Source organism: Cryptomeria japonica, chromosome 10 (assembly GCF_030272615.1).
Source record: "Cryptomeria japonica chromosome 10, Sugi_1.0, whole genome shotgun sequence".
NCBI lineage: Eukaryota > Viridiplantae > Streptophyta > Pinopsida > Cupressales > Cupressaceae > Cryptomeria > Cryptomeria japonica.
Window position 1 is genome coordinate 750,574,309 of NC_081414.1, and position 22,482 is coordinate 750,596,790.

Below are 22,482 nucleotides of genomic sequence, written 5' to 3' on the forward strand. Positions count from 1 at the left end.
AAAGTTTACCTATGGGTCAACCCTAAGTTGACCTTCCTAATGGCTCCCTATCCAAGACTTTCTTGGGACCATACTAGGATATTTGAAAAATACATTGGTAAAACAATTTCCTTCCAAGGGACATGTCACTGCCAACTCACTTTACGACACATGTGTCAAGTGACACCACAAAATTACACATCACTTAAATACACATGGCAATGTCCCTTTTTTTGGAATTAATAAATTAAACAATTTTGAAATTAAACACACATCCAAGCATAAACATTTACAAATTAAAACACATTCACACATGAGGTGTTGTCTCTCCAAATAGACAACCCTTGGCTTCACAAAGGCACATAGGTTTAGGCTTGATTCTCTGAATAGTTTCCATGGTCACATGGATTAGTTTTCCTACACATCTCACTTTGCATATTAGTAACCCCAAATAATCACATTTAATATCAACATATCAAAAGAATACAATTCAGACACTTTGCATACAATTTCAACCATAACGATCAATTTATCATTTATCCAATAAAATCTACATAAAGCAATTTACTTAGAAGGCATCATCATAATCCTCATGAAAACTCAATCATTAATATAGCATGCATCCATGTTTTCTAATATCATAATGAAGTACTGCAAATTCAGAGATAGCTGACATACGTCATATCAAGATTATCAAATTAGTGGATCATATAGGATCTAAATCCATAACACATCAAAATGTGCACCGCAAGGTAAAATGATTCCATAACCTGGTTCAATTATTTTTCCCACTAACCTATCCATCTAACATAGCCCATCCTATTGAATTACAACATTTATTAATACGGTCAACCATGGTCAACTAAGTTAACCAGAGCTTGATCGGGGAGGGACTCTACAACCTACAATTGATAAGGGAAGGTTTGGGTGGCTATATAAGGTTTTTCCTTAGTAAAACCCCTATGTTGGTGATTTCCACCTCCACAAATAACCGATAATGTACTGAAAATGTGTGTGCTATAACCTTGTGTGTATGCAAGATCCTAAAATGAAAGTAAACAATCTAGAGCAACACTAAAGAGTAAACCATAAATGCTTGTAATTGAAAAAGTAAATTCTCTAAATCAATGATACAAAGTGATCTAAAGCATGAATGTAAATATGCAAATTGATGTAAAGAAGCTCATACAAAGATATGAAAATAACATGAAATCATACCTAAGGGAGAGATATCGCCACTAGATCTCCTATTATTCTTCAATGTCTTCAAGGCTCCTAATTGATGATGAATGCTTGTAAAATGCTTGATTAATTTTGTGAGTGTTGTTGAAGACTCCACATACTTAGAAGGAATCCCATATGGATTCGCTTGACTTCTCGAGGCTTTAGGTTGAATTTCGAGGCAGAACTCAAGCTTGTTTATGTAATTATTTTTATACTCCTAAGGACGACGACCTCGGTGCACTCCTAGTAGGGGAGTGTAGTCTTTAGAGAGTGGCTCAGGACCCAGATGGTCCTAATGAGCCTAAAGTCTCTGGCCAGAGCATATCCTATTCTTATGAATAGATGCCTACCCCGTTTGGGTAGATGCCTATCTTGGATTGGATAGATGAAACCTCCTATCCCGTATGGATAGATGCCTAACCCGTATGGTTAGATTCCTAACCCATATGGTTAGATGCCTAGTCCCATATGGATAGATGCCTAGCACGTATGGTTAGATGCCTAAGTTAACCAGAGCTTGATCGGGGAGGGGCTCTTTCACTACATAGAAGGCTCCTTATCCTTGCTTTGTTGAAAACTCCTTAAATTAGATAGCTCTTAGTTGTCTTCAAATGAAGAAAGAGAGCTCTTATGTATAAAACCCTAGATCTTAATTTCAACTTAATTCCTCCTTTAGGCTGACCTAAGATTTTAATTCACCGCCAATCTTTTAGGGTTAAGCATTATAATATCATAGAATTGTGCAATTTCGAGAAAAAAGTCGAGGACTGTAGCGGGAAAGCACATGGTCCGACCAACTTTGCACTGAATTTTCAGGACCATTAGATATGATGATATTAGAGCAAATCCCAAAGTTACAACTGATTTTGAGGTGTTTTGATATGCGAAATCAAGCCTTAAAGGTCGAAATAGGACATAATTAGGGTTTATGATTATATAATTTATTGGAGGAATAAAATAAAAAAGGGCACACTTAGGGTAAAGGGCCCAATTTTATAATGTATGAAGTGATGAAATATGACTTTAAATCTAATTTAATTAATTGCTTAAAGGGAAATTACAATGCAAGATGCAAACACACTGAGGTGGGTGCTAACCTAAATGTGAAATTGTACCACCCTAGCAAGGGTGTACAATTTACGACACTACATTTAGCCCCCACTTTAGCGATCATATGACACTACATGCATATGCAAGCTAAAGTATAGAAAATTAAACATTTATGAAAAAGGATATATCCACAAGTTGTCGAATGAAGCCCCCAGCGGTATCTGCAGTACACAGTTAGGATCCGCACCCTACAAAACCACATGTTAGATAAAACCACAAAATTACCTAAATGATTACTAAGGAAGGTGATGAAAATTTGAGAGTAGCTATATGCCCCCCTCCTATTTTGGCTTGCAAATTTTAGCGAGTTGAAACAGGGTATCATGTTTACCACATCGAATTGTGAAAGAAGATTGATAATAAATGCTCACAAGAAGATTTGATACAAGATAAAAAACTAATGGAGAATAATTTGGTAATAAAGAGAACTAAGCCTCAATTCCAACACAACAAAGAGTGTGATGATTTGAGAGCTCTCTAAAAAAAGATGAAAGATTTAAATGGAGACAAATGAAAAGAGAAGGGAGAAGAGATAGAAAGCATATATACACACTTTGGTGATCCATGAGAAGAGAAAATGAACCATGGAAATCTCTCCCTTAAAACTAGGTGATCCATGGAGAGAAGGACGTGGAAAATAGCCCCTAGAGTCTGTCTGGGTGATCCATGTAAGGGAGGAGAGTGAGAACACCATTAATTCCACTCAACCTCATGCATGTGTGTGTGAGTAGAATAAGGATACCTACCTTCGACACCAAGAAGATATCCATCATGCAACAATGTCATAGATCAAAGAAAGGGAGGGAATACTATTCAAGCAAGGATAAGATAGTTCAAAAGAGATATCTTTCTATATAGGTGTAAAGGAGATCCTTGGAGAAGAGATCTTTGTTCAAAAGACATCTACCTTCTAGAGGGGCTATCTTAGACAAATATAACATCTTCTAGAATGAATGAATGCAAGAGATTTGAAAAGATAAGAGGATTGAGATGGAATCAAAGAGAGTTTATTTATAACAACACTCTTCTAAAAGAAGGCAAGAGATCCTCATTAGAGATATGCACATGCACAAAAATAGAAGGGTTTATTGTAAAAGATACTACTCAATAAAGAAAAGAAATTGATTAATGATCAAGAACTTCCAACACCAAGGAGGAGGTCCCAATTAAGGATATGTACTTAAGATCCCCATTAGGGATGCTTGTTCCAATATGAGAGAAGGAATTCAAATACGAATACACCTCTACGATCAATAAGAATTCCTTATAGAAGACATTACTTCACAAAGGGGAAATTTTAATCTTAAGAAGGAGAGATGTTTGAAATCACTCTTGACCCCCATATATAGGGAGAAGAGATGAGAAAGAAATAGGCTATTATGTTGCTTCAAAAAGTATGATTGCACATGAAATTGTACCATCATGGATGACAATGAGCCCCTAGTAAGTGAGCTACCAATGTCACATAATGATGAGCAACATAATAGCCATTAATGTTATTTAAAGACATGATAGATTGACTGAGGTATTTGAATATGACATGTTAAATGATCTACTATAAGTGAGATTAAAAACATGTATAAGATGGTGAAGCTTAAAGGGTCTTTAGAAAGAGAGAATTTATAGGAGAAGAATAGGCCACTAAGTCATACTTCTCTTCGACACAAGAAATCTTAGGAGAGGGATAAGTATAATTCATTAGAGCCTTATTCCTAGAAGAAAGGATTTTAAAATGAGTAGAAGATAAAGTATCATAGGGGGGATTAGAAATCTCTTGAGGAGATTCATAAAGAGATTTGTTCATCACTAAGATTTCCTTATGAGGAGGATGAGTGTTGAAAGAAGTAGAAGATAATTTAATCGAGGTGAGGTGATCATCACTACTAAATATAGCATTCACATTCAGAGATGGTCTTTTAGATGCTTTGTTGGGATCAAAAGGATTATATCCAAGTTCAAATGAAGCTTCGTGTGTATTATGTTATAAAGGAACTTTAATTCCTTATTCATTTGCGCCACAATCATTGCCATCATAGCAACTCTTACCTAAAATGTGAAAACCAGGACCATAAAGGGATGGCAAATCAGAAAGATATGGTTGCGCCTCATAGGTCCCAGTGCTATATGAATTAGAGGAAGGATTTGAAGAATTATTTGAATTAGAAGCAGCCACAAAATGGTTACTTAGTTGTTTAGACAATGTGTGTTGCTCATTGGGTTCCTCCTTGAATTTCTCCTTCTCAATCTTAGATCTGTTACGAGGTACCTTATATTCTCCTATAAAAGTAGGGGTAAATTCTACAGATCCCTAATCATCATTTGTGAGCACTTCTTTTGGATAAAAGAGATCCTTGGGAGGAGATTCCAATTGAGTAGAAGAATCAAGAGTACTAGAAGGAACAACATCATTAAAGGAAATAGATGTATTTGAAGAAGTAGAAGGATTGGAAGAAGAATGGGAAGTAGTTGAACAAGAAGATCAATATTTTAATGCTTCTTGAAGTTTGGTATCAGCTAATAAGGTGTATGTCATATTATTATAAATGAATTTGACTTGCCTATGAAAAATTGAGGGGACAACTTGCATGCTACGAATCCAAGGTCTCCCTAATAGAAGGTTGTATGTCAAATTACCAGGCATAACATGAATGGGTGTAGGTAACACAATAGACCTACCTTAACAGGCAAGGTTATGACACCTAGACATTGTTTAACAACATTATCAAAGCCTCGAATAGTAAGAGAAGAAGGTTAAATGAGAGAACAATCCACTTTAATCTTATCCAATATGTCCACACCACAAACATTAAGGCCAGACCCATTATCCACAAGATTTCATCTTATAGCACTATCATGGATAATAACCACAATCATGAGAGGATCATATTGATTTTGGATTTTAGGAGAAGGTAACTCATCTTGTGTGAATATAATTTTAGCTTTGGATTTGTTTATAGGATCAATCAAAGAGGACATGTTATTAGGTGTCACTGTAGGTGGGACATGTAATTTTTCGAAGCATCTTTTAACATCCCATGATAAGAAGGTGAAGTCTGAACCAAATCCCAAATAGAAATCTTAGCAGGATTAGCTTTAAGTTGTTCAATGAGATCATACTCCTTGCTAAGATTTGATATGTGAGGTGCTTGTGGAAGAATAGGTTGAGAGGAAGAAAGTGAAGTTGGGATAACTGGAGGAGGACTAGGTTGCCTATTGTTTCTTGTGTTGTAGGTATGAGCAACTGTATGATAACTATCTCCAGTAATTTTCTTAGCATACTCATAAGGGCTCTTAGTAGGATAACCACCTTGCACAGTAATAATAGGTTTCTTAGGAGTGAAAAAAGAATCATTAGCATAACCACCTTGAACCACTAAGATAGGCTTACGTGGGGAATTTTGAGAAGGACAAGAACCTTGAACTGTGAAGAGGGGTTTATTAGGTGTTTAATTCACATGTATCAAATTGATTGAGGATGGTTTCAGAATATCAAAGGTGTCCTTAGAAGAAGAGTGAACAAGATTGTTGGAAGAATTGTTGATGGTCTCTCCTTGCACTAAAATGTTATCATGGATAAGACCAATTTTAAGAGGGAGACTAGAAGTAGGCATTGATGTTTTAGAAGAAAGAATACTACTATTAAAGGTCATATCATCCTCTATCATCAAAGGATATACATGGGGAATAAACTCTCTAGGAGAAGGATCAAAATTACTCTTTAAAGTCTCAAATTTGAGAGGGAGATCTTTGAAAAATATGTTAACCATCTTATCTTAAACTAGGGTATCCTTATGACTAGAACCAAGTTGAGGAGAGGGAGATGCTTTACCTTTAGAAGGAGAATGATTGAGATTGATGGAAGGTGAGATGCTATCAAGAGAGGTATCAACCATGATTTCATCTTCTTTAGATAGGGTTCTCTCATGGGGTAGAGAATAATCAACACCTTCTTCTAATGGTTCATCCCAAATAGTGAGGTCATTGAAGAAAGTATTAGAAATATCTTGCACAAAAATGTCCTTATTTCTATTTCCAATTTTGGGAGAAGGGATAACATTGTTCATTAATTCTTCATCCTTAAGAGGGAGAGAATCACTACATGTGTTTAAATCATCCTCTTTCCTCAAAATGTCTTCAATAGGATCTTTAGGGGAGAGAGAATTAAGGAAATTTATTATGGTTTCATCTTCTTTCTCTAAGGCATCTTTAGGGATAAGACAAGCTTTAGGATAAGGGCAAGCATTTATCATTAATGCATCATCTCTAGTGGGAATTTTGTTGAAATCAAAAGAGGAAATGTCATCACTAGGAAAAGTAGGGACAATACCATCTTCTTGCACAAAATGAACCTCATGAGGGGATTACTCTTTTGGAGGGAGATGAATATCTTTCTCCAAAGATTCATGCTTAGGAAGGAGATCTTAAGAATAAGTGCTCATAACCTCTTGTTGTACTAACATGCCCCTATTGGTAAGACCAAATTTAGGAGAAGATAAGTCAATGTCCATCAATACCTTTTCACTTAGAGAGGCATCATGTAATTAAGGTAAGGTAACATTAAGAAAAGTGTTTATGATATCATCCTCTTCCTCTAAGATAGCTAGATGAGAAGGGCACATTTTAGGAGAATTGTTAAGATCACTCTTCAAATCTTCATATTTAGAGCATAGGAGAGCTTTGAAGGGATTAGTAACAACTCTTTTAGGCACTAAAATTTTGTCATAGATAGGAAGAGGTTCTCTAATAGATGGAAAAATTGGAGCAAGAGAAGCTAACCCATTATCACATCTATGAAATGAATGCATCATGACAAAACATTTCCTCTTTCAAATGATAACGTATGCAACAAAAAAGGAAATGTTCAATTTTAACCAATAAAAGAACTCTAAATGTTTATTTAGAAAATAAAATTTATGAGTGAAATGTGTTCCAAAATAAGATCTGAAATTAATGATCCAAATTAATCTATCCACAAGTTTAATTTTGAATTGAAAAATTAGGGTTTTAACAAAACTAACCTCTAAATTTTGAAATTCGCAATGAATTGAAACTTGTAAATGTAAATTTGAATTTGAAATAGCAAAAACATTCAGATCTAAGAACATAAATCAGAATTAAAGAAGGTTGGATTCACGTCGGGTTCACCAAAATGTGGTGGTGGGAAAGCCAGACCGGGTGACTAGGACCTAATCCCACTTTTGCCAACACATTGAGAATATGAAAGAGCCTAGGGAGATATCTCACTTTGGCTACTTCTTGTGAGAGAGAAAGAGCCAAGGATTACCTCTTAGGGTTTCTATTCCTCTTGTTCCAAATGATGAGAAAAACTAGGGGTTGAATGATCAACTAGATTAGGAGATAAAGAATGAAGCATAAATGAACTCGGAATTGCATAAACTTGCAGATCTAAAACTGAGATACTAAAAGAATGAAAGGGAGAGGATTCTAGATGTGTACTTGATGCTACAAATTGAACAAAACTGACCTAGACCAAGGTGCCACGTCACTGTCCTATTTTTGCAGACAGGAGGCTGCAACTGAGAAACTGCAAACTGGAGGTCCTGAGTCTGTAACCTATCAAATTTGATTGCAAAATGGAGGGATCAAGGTGCTACGCCCCTATCCTTGACATATTTTTACACTTTTGAGACTTTTGGATGGTGTTGATACCTTTTCCAGATATGAAACTACCTCTGGATGCCCATTTTTACACCTGCAACTGAAAAGGGAAGGTTTGGGTGGCTATATAGGGTTTTGACTTAGTCAAACCCTTGTGTTGGTGATTTCCACCTCCATAAATAGCTGATAATTTACTAAAAAATGTGTGTGCTAGAACCTTGTGCGTATGCAAGATCCTAAAATGAAAGTAAACAATCTAGAGCAACCCTAATGAGTAAACCCTAAATGCTTTTAATTGACAAAGTAAATGCTCTAAATCAATGATACAAAGTGATCTAAAGAATGAATGTAAATATGCAAAATTATGTAAAGAAGCTCATACAAAGACATGAAAATAACATGAAATCATACCCATCCCTAAGGGAGAGATATTGCCACTAGATCTCCTATTATTCTTTAATGTCTTCAAGGCTCATAATTGATGATGAATGCTTGGCAAATGCTTGATGAATGTTGTTGAAGACTCCACATAGGCTTCTCTTTCACTACATTGAAGGCTCCTTATGCTTGCTTTGCTGAAATATATATGTATATACACACATATGTATGTATATACACACATACATATATACTTATACATATACATATATGCATATGTCTTCAAGGCTCATAATTGATATTAACTAGGGAATTATTTTTTGATGTGCACTTTAGGCCACACCTTTCTGGAATGTTTAATTGCCTCAGTTAGTTTATATTAAGCTTCTGAAAGGTCCCATTGGGAATGCTAGTTTTTCATATCTCTTCCAGCAACAAGGTAATATGGATACTCTGATCAGATTGAAGGGACTAAAGAGATGGATGGCTTTCTCAAGTGAGGTAAAGATTGATAGGTTGCAAGGTAATATATTGTTTCCTCATAATTTGGTCATTGGGTTTGTAATGCAGGTCCTTCGGGAAGACTATATCCATAATAAGGATAGAACTAGGGCCAATTCAGATATTGCATCTATGTTCCTAGTTGTAGCTATGCATTATGAACCCAATAGAGATTTTGTTAATAAATTGTGTCAGAGTATCTTTATCAAAGACATTTTGGGGGGACTCGATTGAGTCATGGTCAATATCTCTATGGATTTAGCTATTCCTAAGCCTAGACACTATGACCGCTTCATGTGGATGGAAAAACCTATATCGAGCTTCCCTATTTTGGAGACAAAATGTGGGGAATATTTTGAGCAGAGGAGACCCATCATTGCTTGCAACCTGAATTTCCTCATGTGGCTCTGGTGCATGAGCACCTAGTGAAGCTAATGGATCACTTCATCAAATTTTAGTTTGAAATGGCCTATGTTCGTTGCAATTGAATAATGGACTTTTTGTATGTCCAAAGGGTGTGTTTAGTGTGTTTGAGTGTCCTTTGTGTCTTAGTTTGTTTGTTGAGTTTTTGGTCTATTTTTGACCTTTTATGCTTTGTAAGCCTAGAATGGGCAAAATGTGGAAATATGTTCAAAACTCCTTATAAAGCCTTGAAAGGCATTGAAATATATTTGTATGGTTCTATCAAACCATTTTACATGGTGGAGTTAAGTCTATTTTGCTCACAAGTAAAAAATGCTCATTATACCAAAAATTGTCAATGTTGCAAGCAACATTCTGACAATATTTGGAAAATTTGTAAAAATAATGCAAAAGGTGGTTATTGGTCCATACCTGGGCATGATTTAGGTTTTGAGTGACTATTTAAAGCCTAACACAACTTTGTATCAGGTTGGCATTTGAAGACAAGCAGATTTCAATACAAAAACTCAAGATTTGGTCATTTTTCTTACATTTTTGCTCCAAATGGTATAACAGTCTATACTTCCTAAGCATTTGGCCGTACTGTTTTCATTTGTGAATTTTTTCCATGTTTTTTTTTTAATCTCTTTTACCATGGTTTGTGTGCTATTGTGGAGTTTTGTCATTGTATCAAAATTATTTTATTTTAACCCTGTTCTCAGTTGAGTAAGGGTTTGGCTTCAATAATGGAAGCAACTTGATTTTATTTGGCTCTTTCTCCATGGATTGTGAGATTCAAGTTGTTGTACATATCATTCTCTTACATACAAGTTTTTTTAATTGGAAATGGCAAAGAAAGTGGTTTTTGTTGCTAACTAGGCGAGCTCCCATAGCCCGGCTAGTGAACTTTCATGGTGAAAACAAAGTTGCTCTACAAACCCACACCAAGTGAACCTTATTTTGGTTTCCCAAGGTGGAATGAAGTTTTATCAGAGCTTTTAAGCCATATGAAATATTTTTCCAATGAATAATTAGTTGAGAAATGCATTTTGAGCAACCAAAGTATTGAAATACAATGGTTTTGAGCACTTTTTCTCTTGAAACTTGGTTGCACATCAAGTGTTTGTCTTTATGCTTGTAGGGAAGGAAGTTGGAAGGATTAATAATGTTGGTCTAGACATTATCAAAAGGTTTGGTGGTCTAAAGAAGAGTTTTGAATGGTGATAAGGTGTTTGAAGACTTAAAACCCTTGAAAACCCTTGTTTTTAGGCACATTTATAGGACAACAATTGTATGGTCTTGTCAGACCTCCTCATGGAAAAAATTTCAAATATCTCTATAAAGGGTATCCATAAATTCAAATTTTTCATGAGGTGTTTTGGCAGTTTGTGGATTTATAAGCATTTTAGCAGTTTTGGAGGGCTAATTGAGGCTCTTTTCTTGTAGCCTTGTTTTGAGTTTTTCCTCAAATCGAGTAAGAAGACAAATTGAAAGACCATAAAACCAAGTTTAATTAAGCCTAAGAGGATGTTATAAAATTTCCTAAACCTCCTACAACTCTTGGTGATTGATCTTGGTGTTTTGGAGCTAAAAAGCTAAGTTTCATTTTTGTGAGACTTGAGAGCAAGTTTGAGTAAAAACAAGAACTAACATGGTAGGAAGATCTCAGGGTTGAAATGAAGCATAGAGCAGGAAAGACATCAAAGAAATTGTACCTAAATAAGTGACAAATCCTTCAACAATTACCTTTGAGGGAACTTGCAAGCCAAATTGATTGCAAACACACAATTTAAGCCAATTTTTGAGTATCTCCCTATCATAGTGGTATCAGAGCAAGAAGTAAGTCTTGGGTAGAAGTGAGTAGTTTCAAGATGGTGACCAATGTTGAGTTAGCCAGGAAGTTATAAGACCAAGAAGAGGAAAATAGAGCACTAAGGGAGAGATTGGAGCAACTAGAGATAAAACTAGTTTCAGTAAAGGTCAGGATTGAAGAAGTGAGTGATAAGGTGGAAGATAAGGGCAAAATGGTAGAAATAGAAGATGAGATCCCAATACCTGACCCTGTTCTTGAACAAGAACCTTTCTTGAAGGCTTTGAAAGCATTGAGTTGCAAAACCTTAGAAGGTGTAGCCCTTTTTAGTGGTAAGATGGATCTAGATTCAGTCATGGAGTGGATTAAAGGCCTGGAGAATCACTTTGAATGTGATGGGGTGACAGAGGCCCAGAAGGTGAAGGTGGATAAGTCTAGGTTAAGAGGGGCTGCCTTAACATGGTGGAAGTTCATTCAAGCTGAGAGAGAAAAAGAGGAAAAATAACCTATAGCAACCTAGAAAGGAATGGTGTCTAAGGTCAAGGAAACCTACATACTAGATGATTATGAAATCCAACTACATAAGAAGAGGCAGAATTTGAGGCAAAGGGAGTTAGATGTGAGCAACTATACAGAGTATTTTTAAAGACTATGTTTGAGGTCAAAGGTTGTGGAAGATGAGAACATAAAATTTTCAAGATATCTCAATGGCTTGAGATGGAATATACAAGAAGAGTTGAGTTTTTTGTGTCCCAATATAGTGCAGAAGTGCAACCAACTGGCACTCAAAGTGGAAGAGAAAAGTAGGAAGAAGCAAGAACAAAGAAATAGAGGTAGAGGTAGGGGAAGAGATGGTAGAAGCCATAGAGGCAATTTTGGTGGAAGAGGAGCTAAGCAAAGGTCTCAAGGGGAGTCCAAACTTATAGAGAAAAGTGGAGATTCTAATAGCAAGAGCAGCTATAGAGGAAGGGGATCTAGCAACCCAGGTAGAGGTAGATCTAGTGGACCAGGAAGAGGGTCCTACTTCTCCACCATGAAGTGTTGCAATTGCCAAAAGTTGGGTCATCCCGCCTATAGATGCCCTGAGAAATCTTCTTCATCTCAAGGAGGTGAAAGAAGAGTGACATATGTGCAAGAACATGTAGCAAGCGGTAAGACACAAGAAGTGAGCTTAGCTTCAAAAGATGGGGAAAGTTTAATGATGAGAAGAGTCTTGATTAAGGAGCCAAAAAAAGAGGAACCAACTCAAAGAAGATCTTTATTTAGAATCAAGTGCAAGATCATGGGTAAGGTTTTTCAAAGTGGTGATAGATTTAGGGTCTATAGATAATATTGTGTTAGAGGAAGCAACAAATAAACTTAAATTGGAGAGAGTTCTACATAGTAGTCCATATAAGGTCACTTGGCTCAACAAGGAGCAACTTGTTGTGGTGAATGAACAAGCTTGGGTTGAGTTCACAATAGGGGGTTGTAAGGATAAAATCTTGTGTGATATACTCCCAATGGATGCTTGCCACCTACTTCTGGGTAGGCCATGACAATTTGATAGAAAAGCCATTCATAATGATGAGAAGAACTATTATTCTTTTCAAAAAGATGGAGTCACATACAAAATTCAGTCCTTAAATGATGAAGGAGAGGGTAGCAAGTCCAAAAACCCAAATGCCTTGTTGGTGAGTGAAAAAGAGTTCATAACTACTCTTGAAGAGGGTGAAGGTGTGGGGTTTGCTCTCCTAGTGAAACCAAAGGAAGAAAAGAAAGAAAAGAAGGTTCAAATACCTCATGAAGTGCAGAAAATACTAGACAACTTTAAAGAAATCATAAGTGATGGAGCACCAGCAACCCTACCACCTACTAGAGCCATAAACCATCAAATTGACTTCATTCTTGGAGCCTCATTACCCAACAAAGCAGCCTACAAGATGACCCCAGGACAAAATAAAGAAGTGGCTAGACAAATACAAGAGTTGTTAGATCAAGGTTTGATAAGGAAGAGCATAAGTCCTTGTGTCGTACCTACAGTGTTAGCACCAAAGAAAGGAGGAACATGGAGGCTATGCATAGATTCAAGAGCCATTAATAGAATCACTATCAGATATAGATTCCCCAACCCAAGGATTGAAGATTTGATGGATTGCTTGGGAGGTGAAAAATATTTCACAAAGATTGATCTCAAGAATGGTTACCACTAGATCAGGATAAAGGAAGGTGATGAGTGGAAAACAACCTTCAAAACTAATGAAGGACTTTATGAGTGGCTTGTTGTGCCATTTGGTCTCACTAATGATCCCAGTACATTCATGAGACCCGTGAATGAAGTGCTTAAGGATTTTATTGTTAAATTTGTTGTTGTATACTTAGATGATATCTTTATTTTCAATCAAAGTAAATATGAACATCTAAAGCATCTTAAATTTGTATTGCAACAATTGTATGATGAGCAACTAACAATAAACTTCGAGAAGTGTGAGTTTATGAAGCAGTAACTAGTCTATCTTGGTTTTGTAGTTTCAGGTGGAGACTTGAAAATGGACATATCAAAGGTGGAAGCCATCACCAATTGGCCAACACCAAAAATAGCAAGTGAAGTGCGAAGTTTTCATGGTTTTGCATAGTTCTACAAGAAGTTTATCAGGGGATTCAGTGAGATTTGTGCACCTATGCTAGATACTATTAAAGGTGGAGTCAAGACAAAGTTTTAGTGGACCAAAGAAGTTAATAAGGGGTTTGAACTCTTGAAACAAAAGGTAGCTACACAACCAGTACTCATTCTTCCTATTTTTGATAAGTTATTCACTATTGAATGTGATGCAAGTAACATAGCAATTGGTGCTGTTTTGAGTCAAGATAATAGACCAGTAGCTTTCTTTAGGGAAAAGCTCAATGATGCAAAAAATAAGTATTCATCCTATGATCTTGAATTGTATGCTCTTGTTCAAGCTCTTTGAAAATGGAGGCACTATTTGCTACCCAAAGAGTTTGTTGTTTACACAGATAATCAAGCTCTTAGTTTTTTGAATTCACAAGATAAGTTGAGTCATAGACATGTTAAATGGGTTGAGTACTTGCAATCATATACATTTTCCATTAAGCATAAAAAGGGACAATGTAATAAAGTAGCAGATACTTTGAGTAGAAGGCTACTAACAGTGCAAGAAGTGCAGATTCAGAGTATTGGAGTTGATTACTTCAAGGATTTGTATCCAACTGATGAAGATTTTGCAGCCATTTACAAGGTTTGTCAAGAATTTCAAAACCATTTTCATAGTGAATATGTTGAATTTACCTTGCAAAATGGTTTGTTGTTTAGAGGTGGACAGTTGTGTGTTCCCAAAGGATCTATGAGGGAAAATCTGATCCAAGAGAAGAACAATGGGTGTTTGAGTGGTCATTTTGGTCTAAACAAGACATTGGAACTTGTGCAATGTTTCTACTATTGGCCAAGAATGCAAAGGGATATTAGGAGGTATGTTGAATAGTGTATGGTTTGTCAAAAGGAAAAAGGTACATCTACTAATGTAGGTCTTTATCAACCATTACCCATTCCTACAAGGCCATGAGAATGTGTGAGTATGGATTTTGTGGTTGGTTTACCCAAAACAAAGCTTGGTTTTGATAGCATTTTTGTTGTTGTTGATAGATTCAGTAAAATGGCACATTTTGCTCCTTGTAAAACTACTCATGATGCTAGTCACATTGTACACTTTTTTTTCAAAGAGGTTATTTGAATCCATGGTTTGCCTATTAGTATAGTTTCAGATAAAGATGTCAAATTCCTTGGACATTTTTGGAAAACTCTTTGGAAAATATTGGTCACTAACTTGTCTTTGGTTCAGCCTATCATCCCCAAACCAATGGCCAAACAAAGGTGGTCAATAGGACACTTGGTAACCTCTTAAGGTGTTTGAAAAAAGAGTATGGATAGAGTTGGGATCAAATTCTTCACCAAGCAAAGTTTGCCTACAATGACAGTGTCAACAGGTCTACTGGTAAGAGTCCTTTTGAGATAGTATATGGTATGCACCCAAGGGTTGTTATGGAGTTGAGAAACCTTGGTAATGTGTAGAAAAGAAGTGGTCAAGCTGATGATGTAGCTCAGTCTATGAAGGACGTCCATGATCAAGTAAAGCAAGCTCTCCAAGATGCCTCACAAAAGGTCAAAGCTAGAGTTGATGCAACAAGGAAAGATGTACAGTTTTCAGTTGGTGACTTTGTGATAGTGCACTTGAATAAGTGAAGAATTCAAAAAGGAATTCCAAGCAAACTCCAAATAAGGAGGATAGGTCCTTGTAAATTTTTGGCTAAGTATGGCTCTAATGTTTATAAGATTGATTTGCCTAATAATGTTGCATTGTCTCCTATCTTTAATATTGCAGATTTGGTTGCTTACAAAGGGTAGCTTCCCAAGGAGGATGAGAGAGTTTCAAATGTTCAACAATCACTTTTAGACCTTCCTCTTCCTTCTACACCCATGCCTCAAGCTGAAAAGGTTTTGGATTCTAGGATTATCAAAGAGACTCGGCACCAAGTCTATATGGAGCATTTGATCAAGTGGAGAAACAAACCAAACTCTGAGGCTACTTGGGTACTTGAACTAGACTTTATTCCATTTGTAATTGATCCCTCATTGGTTCCAAATTGAGTCACTTGACTTCTTTGTCTTTAGGGGAGTATGGTGCAAGAGCACCTAGTGAAGCTAATGGAGCACTTCATCAAATTTTGGTTTGAAATGGCCTATGTTGGTCACAATTGAATAATGGACTTGTTTTATGTCCAAAGGGTTTTTTTTAGTGTGTTTAAGTGTCCTTTGTGTCTTAGTTTTGTTGTTTGTTGATTTTTTGGTCTATTTTTGACCTTTTATGCTTTGTAAGCCTAGAATGGGCAAAATATGGAAATATAGTCAAAAATCTGTATAAAGTCTTGAAAGGAATTGAAATATGTTTGTCTGGTTCTAGAAAACCATTTCACATGGTGGAGTTAAGTCTATTTGGCTCACAAGTCAAAAATGCTCATTATACCAAAAATTGTCAATGTTGGCAAGCAACCTTTTAACAATATTTGGAAAATTTGTAAAAACAATGCAAAAGGTAGTTATTGGTCCATACCTAGGCATGATTTAGGTTTTGAGTTACTATTTAAAGCCTCACACAACTTTTTATCGGGTTGGCATTTGAAGAAAAGCAGTCTGTACTTCCTAAGAATTTGGCCACACTATTTTCATTTGGGAATTCATTCCATGTTGTTTTGAATCTCTTTCACCTATTTTTGTGTGCTAGTGTGGAGTTTTGGCATTGTAGCAAAATTATTTTGTTTTAACCCTGTTCTTAGTTGAGTAAGGGTTTGGCTTCAATAATGGAAGCAACTTGATTTTGTTTGGATCTTTCTCCATGGCCTCTGAGAGTCAAGTTTATGTAAATATCCTTCTTTTACATAAATTTTTTTGTTTATTGGCAATGGCAAAGAAAGTGATTTTTGTTGCTAACTAGGTGAGCTCCCATAGCTCGGCTAGTGAACTTTCATGGTGAAAACAAAGTTGCTCTACAAACCCACACCAAGTGAACCTTATTTTGGTTTCCCAAAGTGGAATGAAGTTTTATCAGATCTTTTAATCCATATGGAAGAGTTTTCCAATGAATAATTAGTTGAGAAATGCATTTTGAGCAACCAAAGTATTGAAATACAATGGTTTTGAGCACTTTTTCTCTTGAAACATCGTTGCACATCAAGTGTTTGTCTTTATGCTTGCAGGGAAGGAATTTGGAAGGCTTAATAATGATGGTACAAACCTTCTCAAAATATTTGGTGATCTGAAGAAGAGTTTAGAATGGTGATAAGGTGTTTGAAGACTTAAAACCCTTGAAAACCCTTTTTTAGGTCCATTTATAGGACAGCAATTGTACAGTCCTATCAAACCTCCTCATAGAAAAAATTTGAAATATATCCATAAATGCAAAGGTTTCATGAGGTGTTTTGGCAGTTTGTGGAGTTATTAGCATTTTAGCAGTTTTGGAGGGCTAATTAGGGCTCTTTTTTTGTAGCCCTATTTTGAGCTTTTCCTCAAATCGGGTAAGAATACAAATTGAAAAATCATAAAACCAAGTTGAATTAAGCCTAAGAGGATGTTAGAAAATGTCCTAAACCTCCTACAACTCTTGGTGTTTTGGAGCTAAGAAGCTAAGTTTCATTTTTGTGAGACTTGAGAGCAAGTTTGAGTGAAAACAAGAATTGACATGGTAGGAAGATATCAGGGTTGAAATGAAGCATAGAGAAGGAAAGACGTCAAAGAAATAGTACCTAAACAAGTGATAAATCCTTCAACAATTACCTTTGAGGGAACTTGCAAGCCAAATTGATTGCAAACACACAATTTGAACCAATTTTTGAGTATCTCCCTATCAAGCTCCTGCATGTGAAAAGACCTAGTTGCATGAATTGGTTTTCTCTTTATAAGTGGGAGGATGAAGAGGATTTAGAGGAGGTGTCAAATACATAGCAAATGCCTCTTTCCTCAATTAGGAGGGCCCTCCTAGGAAGCTATGTACTCCTGGCTCTAGCTAGATTAGGGGACATTTTATTGGTGGTATAGGCGTTCATCAGCCAGGGGCCAATTTTGGGTTTCTATTTATTATAATTTTCGATCTCTATATGTCTAGATTAACTATATCCTAGACTCAACTTAATAGGACTGCTCTCTTGGATGGACTTTCTCTTTATAAATTTGAAACATAATGATCCTTGCAACTTTATATTATACTTAGATAGTTAGTTGGTATTTATTGTTTATCGGGATGTATGTTGCCTCTAATTGTTGTGGTCTAGTTTTGTGTATCCTTGTTTTGTTAACGCACATGTAGTTATTTATTAATTGCTTTCATGTTATCTTTTATTTATATAGATATGTATATGTATATATATATATATATATATATATATATATATATATATATATATATATATATATATATATATATATATATATATATATTTACACACATGGGTAAAAGTAAAAAGCTATGTTACACTTTTATAAAGGAATTGGTCAATGCTAATTCAAATTTTTAAATTAAATCAATAGAAAGTGAAATATATGTTTTGAATATTGAAATGATGTAAACTAATCAAATTTATATTCTTTTGTCTATTTTATGTTTGTAATTTTAACAAAAATTTAAATTATTTGAATGTAGTTTTTTATAAAGTGAACACTATAATTTAGTTGCTAATAAAATGTTGAAATTGAAGTTACACAAGCCATCACACTGTATTTAGTAAATTTTACCTTTTTTCTTCAATTTTTTTGTGTATATTGATAACTTAAAACTTTAGTGCTTGGAAATATTTTTTACTATTTTTTATAAAAAAATATATTTTTCAATAAATTTGAAAAGTTGTGTGTGTTGAAATATAACTCTTTCTAATTCCCACCACCTTTTTTCTTAATTATTTATCCAATTTAGAAAGAATTATATCATCTTGACATAGATTCTTTTCTCTATTGCATCATATATTTTTTTCAAAAATTTAAATAAATTTTAGTATTTTTCCTTGACAAGATAATCAACCTTATATTTCAGTGCTGATAACCTACTTTCAATAAAAATAAAATATAAAACATAAAAAAAAAAAAAAAAAAAAATTAAAATATTTAAAGATATATATTTTGGAAAATTCACTTATATATCTATAAAAGGGTATTTTTACATTTCAAAAAAAATATTATTTATAAGAGTAGGAGTTGTTGAAACATTGATTTTTTAAATTTTTTTTTTTTTTTGGTAATTAGACCCAAAGTGGTATAAAATATTCATTTAGTAGACACTTCCAATTGGAAAACTTGTGACCTATATATAACTTATGTAAAATGAATCTATATAGACCATATGTTTGACTAAAATTATTTTTTAGTTAGAATTATTTAAATTCACTTGTGCTGATAAGTTGGCCTGAAACATGACATAGTTTTGTTCTTTTACCCACACACATAGAGAAATATATAAGATAATGAATTTTTTTGCTCTGCTGGTGTGGCGGCCCTACTCATATCCTTTTATTGATAGCTCATAACCTCTAAGTTATTTTGATGGCATTTCTTATCGTTACTCTTAGATCTGGGGTGATGAGTCTTATTTGTTAAATAAATGGTGAACAACATTATAAGTTTTTTGGTATTCATATCAGTAGTTATCTCCATTTTGTGTTTAGTTTGACAAGTATATGGAGCTGAAGTAGTGCTTCAACTGTGGGCATTGACATGTTTATGTTGGCAATTGAAACTCATCTAGGCTCATGGTGTTGTCATTGATGGCAACACACATCATTTTGGGTTGGATACTTATCTGATACATCGGTATTCAAGGTTTGACATCCGGCATTTAAGGAAACCGGCAGGCATGGGTAGACGACAAACTAGGAATCGGTATTTGGAGGCTGACATAGAAGAATGATCTGATAAAAGGTCAAGCGGTAACGGTCATGAAGATTCAAGTTTATATTTTATTTTAGGACAATATGTATTTATCTTTTGTAATATGATTGTAAGCCAACATAAGGCATTCATGTATGTAAGGGTATATAAGTCAGTCTATTAGGTCATTTTGGGATATGGGATATATGCAATTGTGTGAGCAAGGTCTTGATCGACAGTATGTGAATTTAATAATCTGTAGTCAGTCTTGGATGTTTGTCAAGGAGATTGGAAAGTGAATTAGGTTACCAGTAAGGAAGGTTTTAGTGTTAACTGGTAAAGTCTGTGCTTAAACTGAAACTATTCTAGCATATCAAATACACACTCAGAGTTTAGATTTTTTATTGTAATTCAGTATTTTGTATATATAGTCAATGAGGCTCCTTTGTGATGAGAAATGTGCTCTAGGCAGTGTGTCTTCCTGCATGTGTGGGCCCCTTTTATATAATATTTATTCAATTGGCCAATGGATAGATATTGTGGGTCACAAATCCCACCGTGGTTTTTTCCTCTTTGAGGTTTTCCATGTATAAATTTGTGGTGTTATGGTGTTATTTCTTGTGGTTGCTTTGTTCTTCATTATATCTTGTTTATATGCTTATCGGTTGTTAATTGGAAAATTATCTAAAGGAATTAAATTCTTACTCGTCAGTAGAACATTGATTCACGCCCCCCCCTCTTAGTGTTCTTGGTATCAGAGCCTGGTTCCTCAGAATAAGTCTAACAGCTTAAGGAAGATCCTGAATCTATAATCCATGGAGATGATTTTGGAGAAAGAACTTGAAGTAGCACTTGAAGACTTTGATGCTGAAAGATTGAAGAACATGAAGCTACAAGATGAACTAAATTCTACAAAAGATGAGATGAGATCTACAAAGGAATTCATCCTTACCCTGCAAGAGAGGTTGTCATCCGTGCAAGCCAAAAGGAAAGAACTCTTACAAAATTAGGATGATGAAGAGAAGAATGCTCTAAAGGAACTATGTCAGAAGTTGAGTTAGGAAAATAGCGTAATAAAGAATGAAATGCAAGCCCTAACCATTAGAAATGTCCAAGCAGATTGAAGACTGGAAGAAGAATGAAGAAAATCTTGCCAAATCTCTAAAAGACATATCTGAAGAATGCATTATGTTGCCGTGTGAGAATGATATGTTGAGAGCTAAATTGGTGCGATCTCAAAACAATAAGAAAGAGTTGGAAAGAATGATGATAGTCCTAAGAGGTGATATGGATATTGCAAATGAGTACAAAGATAAGTTCAAGGCCAATTTTGTAAAACTTGATGAATTATTGAAGGATCAAAGGTGCAATGGAGACACAAGAGGACTTGGATTTGAGCATGGAGAAAGCTCTAGTACTGCAAATCAGGATGATGCATCTGGTCAGAAGAACAATCAAAAGAATCCACCAAACAACAAAGAATCAAAGGTCACCGGTAAGACAACCCAATGCACATAAATTTAATGGTAGATTCTTTGTTTGCAATAAGTTTGTTCATATGGAAAGTCAATGCAGAAATAGAGACAATCAGAACAATAATTCATTTACCGATCAGTGTTTCAATTGCAAAAAGTATGGTCATAAGATAGCATATTGTAGAATGAATGAAAAATTTCATGCATGTGGAAAGTTTGGGCATATGGCTAATCAATGTAGGTCAAGAAATGATCAAGGATACAGCAAGGAAATTCAAAAGAACAATGTCACTTGTTATGTGTGCAACAAAGTAGGACACATTACTAAATTTTGTAGAAGCAAGAACCTACCAGCAGGAAATGATGAGAAAGGAAAGCAAAAATTTGATGATATCTAGAAGGATCATGAGAAGAAGTGGATTAGAACATCTGAGGATCAATCGGCAGAATCAAATACCCCAAATAATCATCTGACAGAACAAGGTATTCTTGCACCGGCAACAGGAAATGCATCTGGTAACTAAGGCATTAGCCTTAGGGGGAGGTAAAATGATGATAAATCTTGCATGACCCCCTGGTATGGTTTGAAAACTTGTTTTAGACATTGGAGAAGTTGATTTGAAGGTTTATCGATGCAGATATGATGGATCTTGGATCCGATATGATATGTCAGCAAGTATTTATGTCAATAAGGAATTAGGGGGTTAAAAGGCAAAAAGTGACTCATTTTTCACCACCAGGCATTCAAAGCAAGTCAGAGTGATTTAAAGGTGAACCAAGGTGATTCAGAGTGATCCTAAGCATTTCCAAGCAAATTCAAGTGCATTCAGAGTGAATTTTCAATATTTTTTCACCGATAAAGTTTTTAAGGTATTTTCGAGTCTCTAAGCTATCTTTTCATATTTTCAATGGCATCTGCATCCACTCCTGCCTTGATAGACATTGCTACCCCTATTTTCATTGATGTTAAGGATTGTGCTTACCAGTATTCAAGAAATTCCCTCAGATTGTGAAGGTGGATGATTCAATTGGAGCATTTTCTAGGGTTCCCGACGAAGTCTTATATGTTGATGATGTCAGGGCATACATTCACTGTACCTTGAAGGAGTTAGGCTCATCAGAAATCAAACTCTTGTTTGCATCCAAGATGCTAGATCAAGAAACAAGGTAATCAAACAGGAATTTCAACATCTGAAGATCAAAGCGTTTACCGACATAGTGGAACTACTTGAGTTTGATGACGAGATGATCTGGTATGTGCTCAATAGGATTCATGGTGAGTTTATATGGTTGGGCCGACCATATAAGATAACTAAGGAGGCCATTTGTTCAATAACCTATTTACCCCAGACTGGAATGAAGTTGGAGAAGAAGAAGATATCCAACACAAAGATCAATAAGTTAACCGGTGCTACATATGATAGCCAATCTATGAGGATTAGTACCATCAAGGATTTGGATGTGCAATTTGCAAGCATGATAATTGGTTAGAAGGTAACACAGTCTAATCAGTTAAACTTAATTTCTAGAACTTGCATTCATTGTGCATATCAAATGGTGATAGAAGATGAAAATTATGA